This window comes from Macaca thibetana, chromosome 16 (genome assembly GCF_024542745.1).
Source record: "Macaca thibetana thibetana isolate TM-01 chromosome 16, ASM2454274v1, whole genome shotgun sequence".
Classification (NCBI taxonomy): Eukaryota; Metazoa; Chordata; class Mammalia; order Primates; family Cercopithecidae; genus Macaca; species Macaca thibetana.
In genome coordinates, this window is record NC_065593.1 from 60,223,246 (window position 1) to 60,236,661 (window position 13,416).

The 13,416-nt window shown below is 54.4% G+C and overlaps 1 protein-coding gene across 6 annotated transcripts in view; it reads left to right on the forward strand.

Moving 5' to 3' along the window:
- RBFOX3 (RNA binding fox-1 homolog 3) overlaps positions 1-13,416 on the forward strand; it is a 524,709-nt gene that overhangs the window by 82,343 nt on the left and 428,950 nt on the right. Inside the window, exon 1 of one of the 6 annotated variants that reach the window (XM_050764337.1) lies at positions 13,073-13,178. The exons of the other annotated variants lie outside the window; for them this stretch is intronic. The gene's annotated coding sequence lies outside the window, so the exon portion shown is untranslated. Of the gene's footprint in view, positions 1-13,072; positions 13,179-13,416 lie in introns of those variants that run through there. 6 annotated transcript variants of the gene reach the window in all.

Below are 13,416 nucleotides of genomic sequence, written 5' to 3' on the forward strand. Positions count from 1 at the left end.
CCGGGGTGCCATGAGGGGCGCCATGCTGCTGGCCAGCCGCCCCACCCCCACTTTAGCCAGCTGCTTCTTCACACCATCCCGCTCCTGCACCCCAGTCTCCCTCTGTCTGCTGTGACCCATGAAACTGGTTCCATGGAGATTTGAAAACACAGGACTAGAAGTGACAGTTCTCCCTAAATGCTTTCCTTCCTGGGAAGTCACACCCTGTCTTCTGGGCTTTCAGGATCAGGTGATGTAGTGGGGGGATGGTCAACCTTTGCTGGGCTTTGCAGCCTCTTGTCAAAACAAAAAGAAGATGCACCCCCAGCCCCCAACCTTTTGTTTTGAAATAACTACAGACTCACAGAAAGTTGCAAAAGTACGTGGAATCCTGTTTACCCTTCACCAGGGAAAGCAGCTTCGGGCTGGAATGGATGCGTCCTTTGGGTGTTATGGAATGTAAGTATCCTTCGGGTATTAAATGAGATCTCACAAGAGATAACATCCATTCACATGGATGTGTGTTTCCATGTCCCCATCTCTCCCTGCGGCTGTGCTGTTGTCTGGGGACAGTTACTTAACACTCTGCCTTCATTCTGCCAAATATGTTTTGAGCACCTACCCTGAGGCCCTGAAGGCAGGAACTAAGGGGCACTGGAGAGTGAAGACAGACACCTGTAAGATGGGAGGGGCTGCCGGGCAGTCATCACCTGTGAGGGGAGGGTGTCAGCAAGGCCATGCTCCCTCTGAAACCTCTAGGGGAGAGTCCTCCCTCCCCTATTCCTGGCTTTGGTGGCTCCCAGCAGGCCGCAGTGCTCCATTACTGTGGCTGCCTCGCTCCAGCCTTTGCCTCCATCTTCACACGGCCTTCTCCCCTGCAGGTGTCTCTGCATCCCCTCCTCTCCTTGGGACGACACCAGTCGTATTGGATGTAGGGCCCACCCTACTCCAAAATGTCCTTATCTTAACTTCCATCTTAATTACATCTGCAAAGACCTGGTATCCAACTAAGATCCTCCTCAGAGGTACTCAGAGGTTCAACTAAGATCCTCCTCAGAGGTACTCAGAGGTTCAACTAAGATCCTCCTCAGAGTTACTCAGAGGTTAGGGCTTCAACATGTTTTTTTTTTTTTTTTTTTTTTTTTCTTGGTGGGGGGCGCAGTTCAATCCACAGCAAGCCCTGATTCAGCAGAAATAAGGAGCGGAGAGGGCAAGGACTCCGTCGGCCTCTCTGCTGAGACCCCGAGCCGCCCCTTCCCTTTTGCCCCAGGAGCCCCTCCTGGCTGGTTTCTCAGAGAGGCAGTAACAGGCATACTCTCCTATTATTGTGGCTGCCAGCACTCCAGGACCAACTGGGTTTACAAAAATAAAGTTGCATCATCTGCTGCCTGTACCGCATCCCCTCAAACAGGTTATGAAGGGGAAGTGGGGGATATCGGAAGCAGATGGAGGAGCCCTTGATTTGCATAAGGAGCCATTTTCATGGCTCAGAAGCCTCCGTGGAGGGAATAATGTATAGAAATGCACATGCGTAAGCCCTGGGTTGGGAAACAGAGGCACACTGATCAGCCACTAAAATAGACACGGGAGAGACAAAGCTGGTGGGGAAGGGAGTTGGCCAGGAGAGGGTACGAAGCCCACCGAGTAGCTGAGCGCAGAAGTACCAGGCACAGCTGCGGAACCGCGCTCCCCCAGGTTCTTTTTTAGTGTTGAGATTTCAGCGATGGTGGATCTTCTATATGCAATGGCAGGATGGGCGTTTCCAAAAAGACATGGCTTTTCATCTCTCTCCTAGAAGGGCAGTTGGAGAAAGAAAAGAGAGAAAAGAAAGAAAAGGAAGGGCTTAGCTTCCAGCCAGCTGAACTGAAGCTCCTGGCAGGGAAGAGGTGGCGGGCGTGCTCTGCGTCCCCAGGTGCAGACAGGACACCAAGCGGAGCTAAAAGATCCTCCTTTGTCTGGGCGGGTGACAGGGAGGTACTTCTGTGCCTAGAGGCATGAGTAGCTCAGAGTGGCGGGAAGAGGAGACAGGATCCAGCCAGGAGGACCGAGGTGCTCAGGCTGCCCAGGGTGGGGGTAGAGGTAGATGCCTCACCTGGGGGATTGGTCACTGGTGATGGGGCTAGGAAGTGACTTGTGAGTCTTCCAGCCGTAGGGTCCTTCTGTGTCTGGTTACCTTGTAGCCCCCCCAGCCTGGCTGGCTATAGAGCTAAGAGCAGGAGGGGGCTGACCTGGTGTCACACGATGGTTTTGTTCCAAACCCTCTCATACACTCAGTTCCCTCACCCAAAGTGGGTATGAGTGGAAGGTGCAAGGTGAATCACTGTCTGTACAAAACCCTCTGCATAGAATGAGGCCTGCCTGGTTCGTCCGTGCCATGCCATGACCCTTCAAACTCTATGTGCCAGGGCAACGGAACCGAGTGCTCGTGTCCGTTTCATGTCCGGCCACCAGGACTTGGTTTGTCTGGGGCGGCGGTGCTCTTCCCCTACTGCCTTTGTGGTTTTTCCCTTTGCCAACCCCACCGTCCTCTGCTCTGACCCCTTGCTACTGATCAGGATGCTTCCTATCTCATGACCTGGCCCAAGAGTGGGTCCGGGGACCACTCTGGGCATTCAGGCCACTGTCCTGACCTCACTCTTTGTCAGTGGGAGAGACAGAGCCTTGCAGAAATTCCCTGGGATTTAGGATCGTGTGATAGGTGACAAAATGCGTGATGATCATTCTGGGTTCTCTTTTGGGAAGGAAGTCACTTGGCTCAATGCATGGTCCTGTTTCGTAGATGAGGCTGGCTTCATCACGAGCACCGGCGGCTGCCTCTGCGTGGCCCCTCCAGGCAGGGTTCATGGCTGCTGTGGCCGAGCCTCTGTGGGTGACCACCTGAGAGTCACACTGCCCTCATGGTGCTGCCCCCTTGCTCGTCAGTGGGGCCACACGGCTTGCTAGCTCTCCCTGAGGGATTGTGACTGGCAGTGCTGGTGTCGCCTCCAGGTAAGATGGCTGAGTGCTGGCTGCATGGATTTCCTTTCCTGGCTTAGTCCCCTGCACTGTGGCTGGATGGTGTCAGTGCCCCTGGCGTGCCCCAACCTGGAAGCAGCCTAGAGGCGAACTTTTGAGCTGCAGCAGAGCCAATGGGCTTCAGGGGTGGCGGTGGCTTGTCTCCGCAGCCAGCTTGTCCTACTGAATCCAGCCACTTTTCTCGGGCTTTCCTCCCAGGCTGTAGGTCAGCGATCCCCATCCTGGGTGGGGGATTCCAGCATTTTTCCAGTTATCACAAGAGACGGATTGAAATTCTAAAGAAAAAATGAGTTTTGATCCCTTTTGAATTAAAATGTACTCATAGAATATATACTCAAACAAGGCAACAACTTTCCTCTACAAAAATCCAAGCTTAGAAAAATAGATGATGGTGATTGGAATTATAATATACTTCCCAAGGAATTCCGACAATGTTCCTTTAGACACTGAGCTCCTGGCAAGCCTGACAACTTCAATTCGATTACGTGTATGTGATTATAGACACTTTACAGAGGTGCAGATAATTCTAGAATGGGGATGAGAGGGAGTGCGGTGTTACAGAAATCCAGCTGGTATTGGCAGGGGGCCCCTCCGGGAAGACTGGGAAGCATTTCCAGGGCTTTGAAGACGAGTCTTTCTCACTTCTCGGCAAACTCACCTGTAACTTGGTGACTCCGTGTAACGAGTACAGGAGGCCCTGGCCTCTGGCTCACTCTTTTTTAGGAGGATGGTGATTCTTGTCCCCTGATGTGCCTGTGGTGCTTTAGTTTATGGCAAGGTTGTCAACTTGGGGGTGATGTTGTCCCTGGGGGACATTTGGCAATGTCTGGAGACATCTTCCATTTTCTCATTTGGAGGTGGGGTGCTCCTGGTGTCCAGTGGGAGGGGCCCAGGGACGCTGCTCCACACCTCACAATGCACAGGACGGCCCCACAACTAGGAAGGAATGGCCCCACCCCAAATGTCAACAGCGCCACACTCTGGTTTACAGGGCTCCCCGAAAGGTTGGGAGGCATGGTTGGGCTCTTTCTATGCCAGAGCCCTTGAGGGCAATATGCTTTGAGGAGCATGGCAGGGTGTTGCTGTCTGACAGTGAATAATATGCAAGAATCCTTGTTAGCCAATTATGGAATAATGGAGATCTTAAGCAGTCAGTGGGACAGAACCAAACAGGGATTGGGGAGATTCAGCTTGAACCCACCCATGATGCTGTGTTTGAGGCACTATGCAAACTGGGGCTCCCTTTACACCTGCTGTGGGGGCAGAGCCATATGCATTCGGCTTGAACCCACCCATGACGCCACGTTCGAGAAGCTATGCACCTGCTGCAGGACAGAGCCATGTGCTGGAAGATGCAGTGCCCGTGCCTGCTCCACGCTCCCAGCACGGCTGGGGGCAGCAGGATCTAACCCCCAGTGCCCGTGCTTGCTCCATGCTCCCAGCCCGGCCAGGGGCAGCAGGATCGAACCCCCCGTTCTGCAAGTTGTTGGTGGAGGGAGGAAAGAGCTTTCACAACCTGAGGTTGGCATCCTCGGAGGGGGATGCTGCCACAGATTCAAGGCAGTCATCTGGCAGTGAAATCCCAGAGCTGGCCTAAATGCCCACCGTGAGAGTGAAGGTGTGTTTTGTTGTGGGTGTTTTTCCTCTTTAAAACCATCGGGAGGTTGCCGAGGAGAGAGCAGGCTGCCTCCATTAAGCCGGGGGAGGAGAGGTCTCCATTAAACTCCTGTGAAGCTGTTTGCCTGCTTTGACGCTGAGACAGAGTGTTTGTAAATATTGGTTCCAGGGAAATGGCTCTGAACCTGCAGCATGTCTACCGTGTGTTGGTAAGCCTGCCCAGACACTGGTGTCTGCAGTACCCTTCTGCCAGACTCATCGTTTTATCCAAATGGGGAGCAGGATTATTTTATTTTCAGAACTCTGTGTTCCTGGAATCCTCTCTTAGGAGGAAAACTCAAAGGTCCTCAATCATAGAACGGGGAACTTCAAAGGGGTCTTAGGGACCATTTAACCCAACTCCCTGGTTTTAATGATGGGGAAACTGAGGGCCAGAAGGGAAGAGCGACAAGGCGGTCATGAAGGCAGGACAGAAACCCAAACCTCCACTCGAGGCTGTGAAAGGCTGGCCCCATTTTCCAGTGCTGCTGAGGTGGCCAGGGGAGTGAGATACAGGGTGTAGAAGGCTGTGGGGGTTAAGGTATCAGGACGCTAAACTCTTGTCTACCTTCTGAAATCGAGGACCACCGAAAATTTGCTGACTAGTTTAGAAGGTTCGCCTTTTATTAGTTTTGCGTTTTATCACCTTGTGTTTAATTTGTGTTTACCCATCTCCTTCTACCCCATGGGGTTGTGAGTCCTGAGGACAGGCGGCTCGCCGTATCCCTCACCGGAATCCTGGCAGCTGCGTGTTCACCTGAAGCTCCACCAGCCTCAGTAACTCTCTGTCCACGAACCGATGGGGCCCTTGATCACATCCTCTCTTTGGTTGGCTCACCAGGGACAACAGAACTCAAAATACAGAGAGAGTCACCACTGAGGACTTGGGTCTCTTCACCATGAGGAATGTGAGAAGAGTCACGGAAACTTTCACGTCAACATTTCGGGGATGTGTCTGAGAGCACAGAAGGACCCCTCCTCCCTCCAGCCCCTTTCCCGCCCTCTGAACACTTGAAACACGGTGGGGTTTGGTGGTGACTGGTGACATTTAGGCCAGTTCAGTTCCATCCTTGAGACATTTAAACTTTGCTTTTTAGATTGTGATGAAACATACATCACATAAAATTTGCCGTCGTAACCGTTTAGAAGCCAGGGGTATAAAGAGCGTTCGCGTTGTGGTGCGGCTGTCACCACCACCCATCTCCAGAGCTTTTCCCTCCTCCCAGAGGGAAAGTCTGTCCCCCAGAAACAACTCCACATTGTTCCAACCCCCCAGCCCCTGGCAACCTCCATTCTTCCTTCTGTCCCTATGGATTTGGCTATTCTGGGAACCTCATACTCATGGAATCTATGGGATCTGTCCTTTTCTGCCTGGTTGATTTCACTCAGCATAATGTCCTCAAAGTCAGTGCCTGTTGTAGCCTGAGTCAGAGCTTCCTTGAATTTTCTTTTTTTTTTTTTTCCCCGAGACGGAGTCTTGCTCTGTCACCCAGGCTGGAGTGCAGTGGCGCCATCTCGGCTCACTGCAGCCTCCACCTCCCAGGTTCAAGCGATTCTCCTGCATCAGCCTCCCGAGCAGCTGGGATTACAGGCACCCACCACCACGCCCAGCTAATTTTTGTATTTTTAGTAGAGACAGGGTTTTTACCATGTTGGCCAGGCTGGTTTTGAACTCCTGACCTCAGGTGATCTGCCCGCTTTGGCCTCCCAAAGTGCTGGGATTACAGGCGTGAGCCACCACGCCCTGCCCTCTACTTTGGATGAAATCTGACATTCCTGAGGTGAATCTCGTGTCCTCTCAGTGGGGAGAGGTGGTGTGTGTGTTGGGTGAGAGGACTTTAGAGATGATACTGTCTTAATACAACCAAGGATCTCTCAAGACACCCAAGTGTACCCTGAAAATAGTTGGGTAAAAGTTAGCTCGGGGGTGCTGCGCGGTGGGGATGGCCCCTCAGGGCTCCAGCCCTGGTGCCGGCAGGAGAGTTTGTGTCTGGACATGAAGTTTGGGGGCCTCTAGCTCCTGAGGATGGTTTTTGAGGAGGGAGAGAATCTGGAGACTGGTGGACTTGAGGCTCAGGGCTGCCTTTAGGAGGACAGCATGACACAGGGCCTCTGGGTTAGAGCAATTTCTAGAAAAATAATGGCAGGGAACATTCCAGAAAAGCAGCACCAGAGAACAGTTCCTCAAAGGTGGAGACTTAGAGAGTGGGGAGCTGTTCAGGGGATCACACAGTGCCATGAAAACAGTTTTTCAGCAGTAGAGGCAACCACACATTTTAGGAGCATTTCCAGTGGCCCGAGTTTTTCCAGGGTCTCCCCTCCAGTGTGGCCTGCACTGGTCCCAGAGTCCGTCAGGTGGAGGTCAACCTGTCACTGGCGGCGGGAGCAGCAGCAGGGCCCTCCTTTGTCACTCACTCTGGCCCTGAGTCCTGAGCCACTGACTTCACTGAAAAACTCCCATGTCCACTTCACTGGCAATGGATATTAGTTAGGCCACACACTTATCTAGGACTTGAATGACCTGAGATAAAACTTATTTAGCAAAAAAGTGCCTTAAGAATATATATATGGGCATGTGTGACTGTGTGTTTTTGTGTGTCCACACTTGTCTGTGTGTGTGCCTATGTATCTGTGAATGTATATGTGTGTGAGTGTGTGCCTGTGTGAATGTATGTGTATCTCTGTGTGTGTCTGAGCATGAGTGTGTCTGTGAGTGCATACATCTATGTATGAATGTATCTGTGTGTGAGTGTATATGAGTGTGTGTGTCTATACATGTGTCTGCATGTGAATGTATGTGTGTGTCTGTGTGGAGTATATATCTGTGCGTGTGTCTGTGTGAATGTGTGTGTGTGTCAATGTATCTGTATGTGTCTGTGTGTATCTGAGTGTGTGAATGTGTGTATCTGTGTGTATGTGTCTGTGTGTGTCTGTGTGTATGAGAGTGTATGTGAGTCTGTGTGTGTGAGTGTATGTGAGTGTGTATGTGAGGGTGTGCCTGAGTGTGTTTGTATCTATGTCTGAGTGTGAGTGTATGTGAGGGTGTGAATGTATGTATGAGTGTGTGTGTTCGTCTGAGCATGAGTGTGTGTGTGTCTGTGTGTGAGCATGTGTGTGTAGCTGTGTGTGGGAGTGTGTGTGTGTATCTGTGAGTGTGTGTCTGCATGCCTGTATGTACTGGTGCATTGCTGTGGTCACTGATGTGTATCTGTGTGTGGGTGTGAGTGTGTCTGTGTGTGTGTGAGCGTGAGTGTGTATCCGTGTGTGTCTGCATGCCTGTATGTACCGGTGCATTGCTGTGGTCACTGAGCAGCAGGTCCCTGGCTTTACCTGGTATAAGGGGAACAAGCTGCATCTCTCATGCCCCCCACCCTCTCTGCGTGTCTGCAGGCCCCTCCCAGACAGCCAGGAGTGGCTCTGGCTGCAGGGCCAGGCTGGCTTCATCCGTGTGCTCCCTGCTTAGGAGGGCTTGTGCTTGGCTCGGTGCTCTGTCGTCACCATTGTGAGATTCAAACAAGGGCCTCCCAGTTGCATTTTGCTCTGAGGCCTGTAACTCGTGTAGCTGGATCTGGTGGGGACCTCTTGCAACATGGGGCGACTTCAGATAGAAGCCGGTCTGGAAGCTGTGTGCAAGTGTGTCTGCTGGGGGAGGCTGTGCGTGGCACCCGGACAGCTGGGAGGGCCCGAGGCACTCTTTCCCTACAGCCCTGGAGGGGAGCCCAACATGAACCCCACCCTTGTGCTCCGCCAGCCTAGGCCCCGTGGCAGGTGCTGGCCTCTTTGCGGCGTGGCGCTGTCTGCCCCCAGGCCGAGGTGCCAGGCTCAGGCGGCCGAGGACATTAACCACTTCTAGGCCTCTGGCCCTGTGTGCGAGGCCAGGCAGAGGCAGGCGGCTGGTGGGCTGGTGGCAGGGGGCAGGCGCTGTGGGAACATGTGCGTCTGGGTGTGGGAGTACGGGCTGGGGTTTTAATGCACATTCTGTGTTCCTGGCACCTGACCCCTGGACCTTGGCACGTGCACACAGGAGGGCAGCTCGCCCGGCTGCGGCTCCAGGCTGCTCCCTGCCTTGGCCTGACATGCTCCTTCTAGTCCTCACTGCTGTCCCCGGAGATGAAGGTTGGCAGCTGCCCTGCACGTCCCCAGTCTCTGGCTGACGGGGAGCAGCCTGTGTCCCACCCCTGCTGTCTCCTGCCCTGCTGCCTGGTCACCTGCTTGGCCTGCCTGGGGCGATGTCACACTGCCACCGGCTGACACTGCCTGGCGAGCCCTACTCCACAGGCGAGGAGGCCGGGGCAAGCTGGGAGAGACACTGGTCCCAGCCCCGTCGACCAGGGAGCTGCGTGACTTGGGCAATTCACTCAAGCCTGGGCCTTGGTGTCCTCGATTGCCCAGGGGAGACCTGGCTTGGTGACTTTCAATGTGCTTTGTGGACCATTGAGGCTCAGGGTTGCTAGAATGACTCAGAACTCGGCACAGCCACTATCTTCAAGGTGACAACTTATTCCAGTGAACGGATGCAGATGAAAACCAGCCATGGGGAGCAACGCAGAGGCAGGGCAGGGTCCCGGGAAGCAGGCTGGAGCTCTGCCGCTCCTCCCGCAGCAACGGTGCGGGACGGCACGTGTGGGTGTTGCCAGCCGGGGACGCTCACCCCAGCCCTGGTGTCTAGAGTTTTATCGGGTCTCAGTCATGGAGACGTGACGGACCACCCAGGTACTGACCTCAGTCTCCAGCCACTCCAGGGGTCAAGCTGACATGGCGTGGCCCCAGGTAAACAGGGATGCTCTTTCAGGCAGGATACTCCAAGGGCTTAGGGGTGACCTTCCAGGAGCCAGGGCCGAGGGCCAAACCTTCCAGGCAAGACTAACGCTCGACAGTGATGATAGATGCTATGATCCTGACAGCGTGGACAGGACAGGTAAAGGGGAGGGGACACGCGGGGAGGGGACCGGCAGGGAGGCCGTCTCCTCTTAGCAGGGAAGCAGGGCTGTGGCCCTTTCCCTCTTGAGGGGTTCTCTTCCCCGTTCCCGCCCTGGTCCTGGCTAGCTCGGGCCCACCTCTGAGCTGGGTGGGCTGCAAAGCCGCGGCCATTCCAGGGCCAGAGGGCTTAGGACTTGCGGGACACACCTTTGCTTGCCGTCACTGGCAGGTCTCTTGTTCTGCTTCCTTGAGAGCATGGCAGGAGGACTCTGTGGGGTGCCTGAGCCCTGGGGGTGGGGGCGTGGGGTGTGCGGGCTCCCAGGGACGGCCCCATCTGCTGAGAGGGCTGCCTGCCCTTCAGGAGAGCAGCAGAATAGAAACTGACCTTTGTTTCTTCCGATTTTTATGCCGAGTTCAAAGCTCAGGCTTCCCCAGCACCCCAGCTCCTTGGTTTACCTCCAGAGCATCTGTTCTGGGGGCCCGGTATCCCCCGGTCTTAGGGGGACCTGCCAGCCCTGGGCTTCTCTTGGTGCTTCCCGGTGACGGCATCCTGAAGACACGTCTCCTGTGATGGCTGGCTTTCTCCTGCTGGCTGTTCCTGGCCGCGGCCGCCTCGGCCCTCCCTTCATTTGGAGGAAATGTTCTATTTATGCCATCTCTACCCTCCCTACGACGGGAAAACAATTTTCCAAATTGTTTCTCTTGAAAGCAGGAAAGCTGGAGCGAGCCTTGCTGGGCCCGGAGCTAGACACCACTCTGCGGCTTTCCTTCTTCAACGCCTTCCTGTGGGTTTGCTCATTTGCCCCCTACTCCACCCCATGCTGCTTCTGTTAGGGGAGGCAGGGCAGGGGGCCTCACCCCCGGTTTTGGATGGGGAGCCTGAGGCCTGGCTTCTTCTTGCAGGTCCTCCTCCCAGGGGCTGTTCCGCCAAGCCCTGCCCTTCCAGTGGCAGGAGAAAAATCCAGTGGGCTTCCCCACAGCCTCCAGGCCCCAGCACCGCCAGTGTTCAGGATTACGGTGTTTTCCCCACGTGGGTATGAGCCAGGCTTTGGAGACACCTGAATAAGCCCGGGGAAACTCACGCGCAAGGCTCTTTCCAGCACCCTCCGGCCCGGAGGACTTGGAGCCCCGGCCAGGCCATCACATGGGCTTCTGTCAGGTGCCCCCCATCCGTGCCCGCCCCCTTCTCCCAAACAGCGTCACCTCACATGTGTAGCTGCTGTCATAGATCGTGTACAGTCGGTCTGTGCACTGGCAAGAGTGATAGATCACTTTCACTGCCATGTCTCGTGATTAATTTCCCATAATAGTCCTCTCTAACACCAAGGCGAAAAGAGGAGAGAGAGAAAAAAACCTACATTATCCACTTGTGCTCGGAGTATAAATGAATTAGATTTAATTTCTGTTTAATTGTTTCCATAGCTCAGCCTCTGCTGACTTCACAGGATAATTTATTTTGCAGTCCTGGGGAAAAGAAGGAGGAGGGAGGGGAGAGACGGAGGATGTAGCCAAGTGGTCTGCCTGTGGGCACTGTTTAATTCCACCTGATAGTCTTATCTCCGTGTAATTATGGGAGTCTCGTTGGGTTTCTCCGGCTGCCTCCTGTCTGCACTTGCAGGATCAATACCGGGTCAGACCTCGGGCCAGCAGCTTTCAAGAAGGTGAGGGATCTGCCGGGAGCTTTGGTGTTGAGTCAGGAACAGGCCAGGCAGCTCCTGAGATTGCCAGAGGGAAGGAAGGCTGGGGATCATGTGTCTCAGAACTGGAAATTTCCTGATTTTCCGTCCATGTTACCAAAATGATCACTTTCCCCCAGCACAATCTGTTTAATGACCGTGGGGTTTTCCCCCGGCCTTCCCTCTTTGAAGCCGTGGATGAAAGGCCAGTGGTGGGCTGGGTGGGGTTTTCACTGCACCTTGGAGTTTTTGAGTCGTCCTGACAACTTCTCTCCCTGCTGAGTAATTGAAGCACTGAGTCAGAGCTCAGCCAGCAGCAATGGGGGCCCCTGCACCCCACTCCCGCTTCGAAAGTTCAGCACTCTTCCATTCCTCCCTCCCTCCATCATTGTCTTCCTTCCTTTCTTTTGTTTTTTTTTTTGAGACAGTCTCACTCTGTAGTCCAGGCTGGAGTGCAGTGGCGTGATCTTGGCTCACTGCAACCTCCGCCCCCGGGTTCAAGTGATTCTCCTGTCTCAGCCTCCCAGGTAGCTGGGATTACAGGCACCTTCCACCACACCCGGCTACTTTTTTTATTTTTAGCAGAAGCAGGGTTTTACCATATTGGTCAGTCTGGTCTTAAACTCCTGACCTCAAGTAATCCACCTGCCTCAGCGTCCCAAAGTGCTGGGATTACAGACGTGAGCCACAGGGCCCGGTCCTCCTTTTTCTTCTGATGATAAAATACACGTGACATAACATTAACCGTGTGAACCATTTTTAGTGCACAGTTCAGCCAGTGGCATTCGGCGCCTTCACATTGCTGTGCGATCATCACCATCCACCTCCAGAACGTTCTCATCTTCCCCAGCTGAAGCGCTGCGCCCATAAAACACCGGCTCCCCCTTCCCATCCCCAGCCCAGCAACCCCCATGCTACCTTCTGTGTCTACGAGTGGGACTCCCCGAGGGCCCTCTTATCGGTGGATTGTACGACATGCGACCTTTTGTGTCTGGCTTGTCTCGGCGTCATGTTTTCGAGGTCCACCCATATTGCAGCATGTGTCAGAGCTTCCTCTCTTCCTGGGGCAGGTATCGTTCCAGCGCATGGCTGCAGCACGTTGCGTCCATCCATCCGTCCATCCGTCCATCCGTCCGTGCACAGTGTGTAGCTCCAGCGTGCTTTCGGAGGGCACACCTGGGGAGGCCCCAAGTCTGTGGCTCCATCGCGCGGGTCCTCCTAGCTTCTCATCCGAGTTACCTGAGACTTTCCATCCCATCTCTACCAGCTGGGCCAGGCTCTCAGGAGTAATTAGAGGAATGAGGGTCCCAGGACCTCCTCTGGGGATGAACTCTGACCTCGGGGTGTGAACAGAGCTCTGGCTCTTTCTAAGGCCTGGAGCCCCTCTGGGCTGGGCGTGAATATTTATGAAGCAGCTCTTTTGAGTCAGCCTCATTTAATCCTACATGGGGTGACAGCCTGGGTCTCTCTGCCCAGGAGCTGGGTATCCTGGTTCTCCAGGGCAGGGGGCAGGCCTGGGCATGCTGGTGGAAGGGCAGGGGTGCCCAGGGAGGGGAGTGTGGCCACACATGGGCATTTCATAGAGCTCATGCCACCTGCGTTCTCTTCAATTCAATGCCTGTCCCTTCTTACTTTTTATCTTAAGCCCCGTGGGGATGGGAGTATTTTAGGCAATGGAAATAGTTCATTTTTCTTCATTTGTTGTGTTGAACGTTTGTCATGCCCGGAGAATGCAGACTGATACAGCAGCAGCTGGTGCTCCCAGCCAGGGCTGTGCGCGCTCTCTCTGCCTCTCTCTCTCCGACTCTCTGCTCTCTCTCTGACTCTCCCCTCTCTCTCTGTTGGCCTGGTGAAATGTTCTTGGCTGTGGGCACACAGAACCTTGGACTCAAGGCTGTTGGAGCGGAGGAGACCTTGACTTCGGTCCTGGAGGTGAGCGCCTCGATTAAAGCCAGGTTTCTGGAAGGAAGAAGATAAACTATGTTCTTTGCTGGAGAAGGCCCGTAGCCAATCCACCCAGCAGCAGTTTACTCCATGTGATGTGCTAGCAGCGTGGGGGGCTCGGTGCGGGGGTGAAAGGTGGCGATGGTCTCTGAAGCGGTGCAGCCTCAGCCCGGAGCCTCGAATGCCTGCCCACCGCACCAACGCGGTGTGTGGATGCCACAGCAGG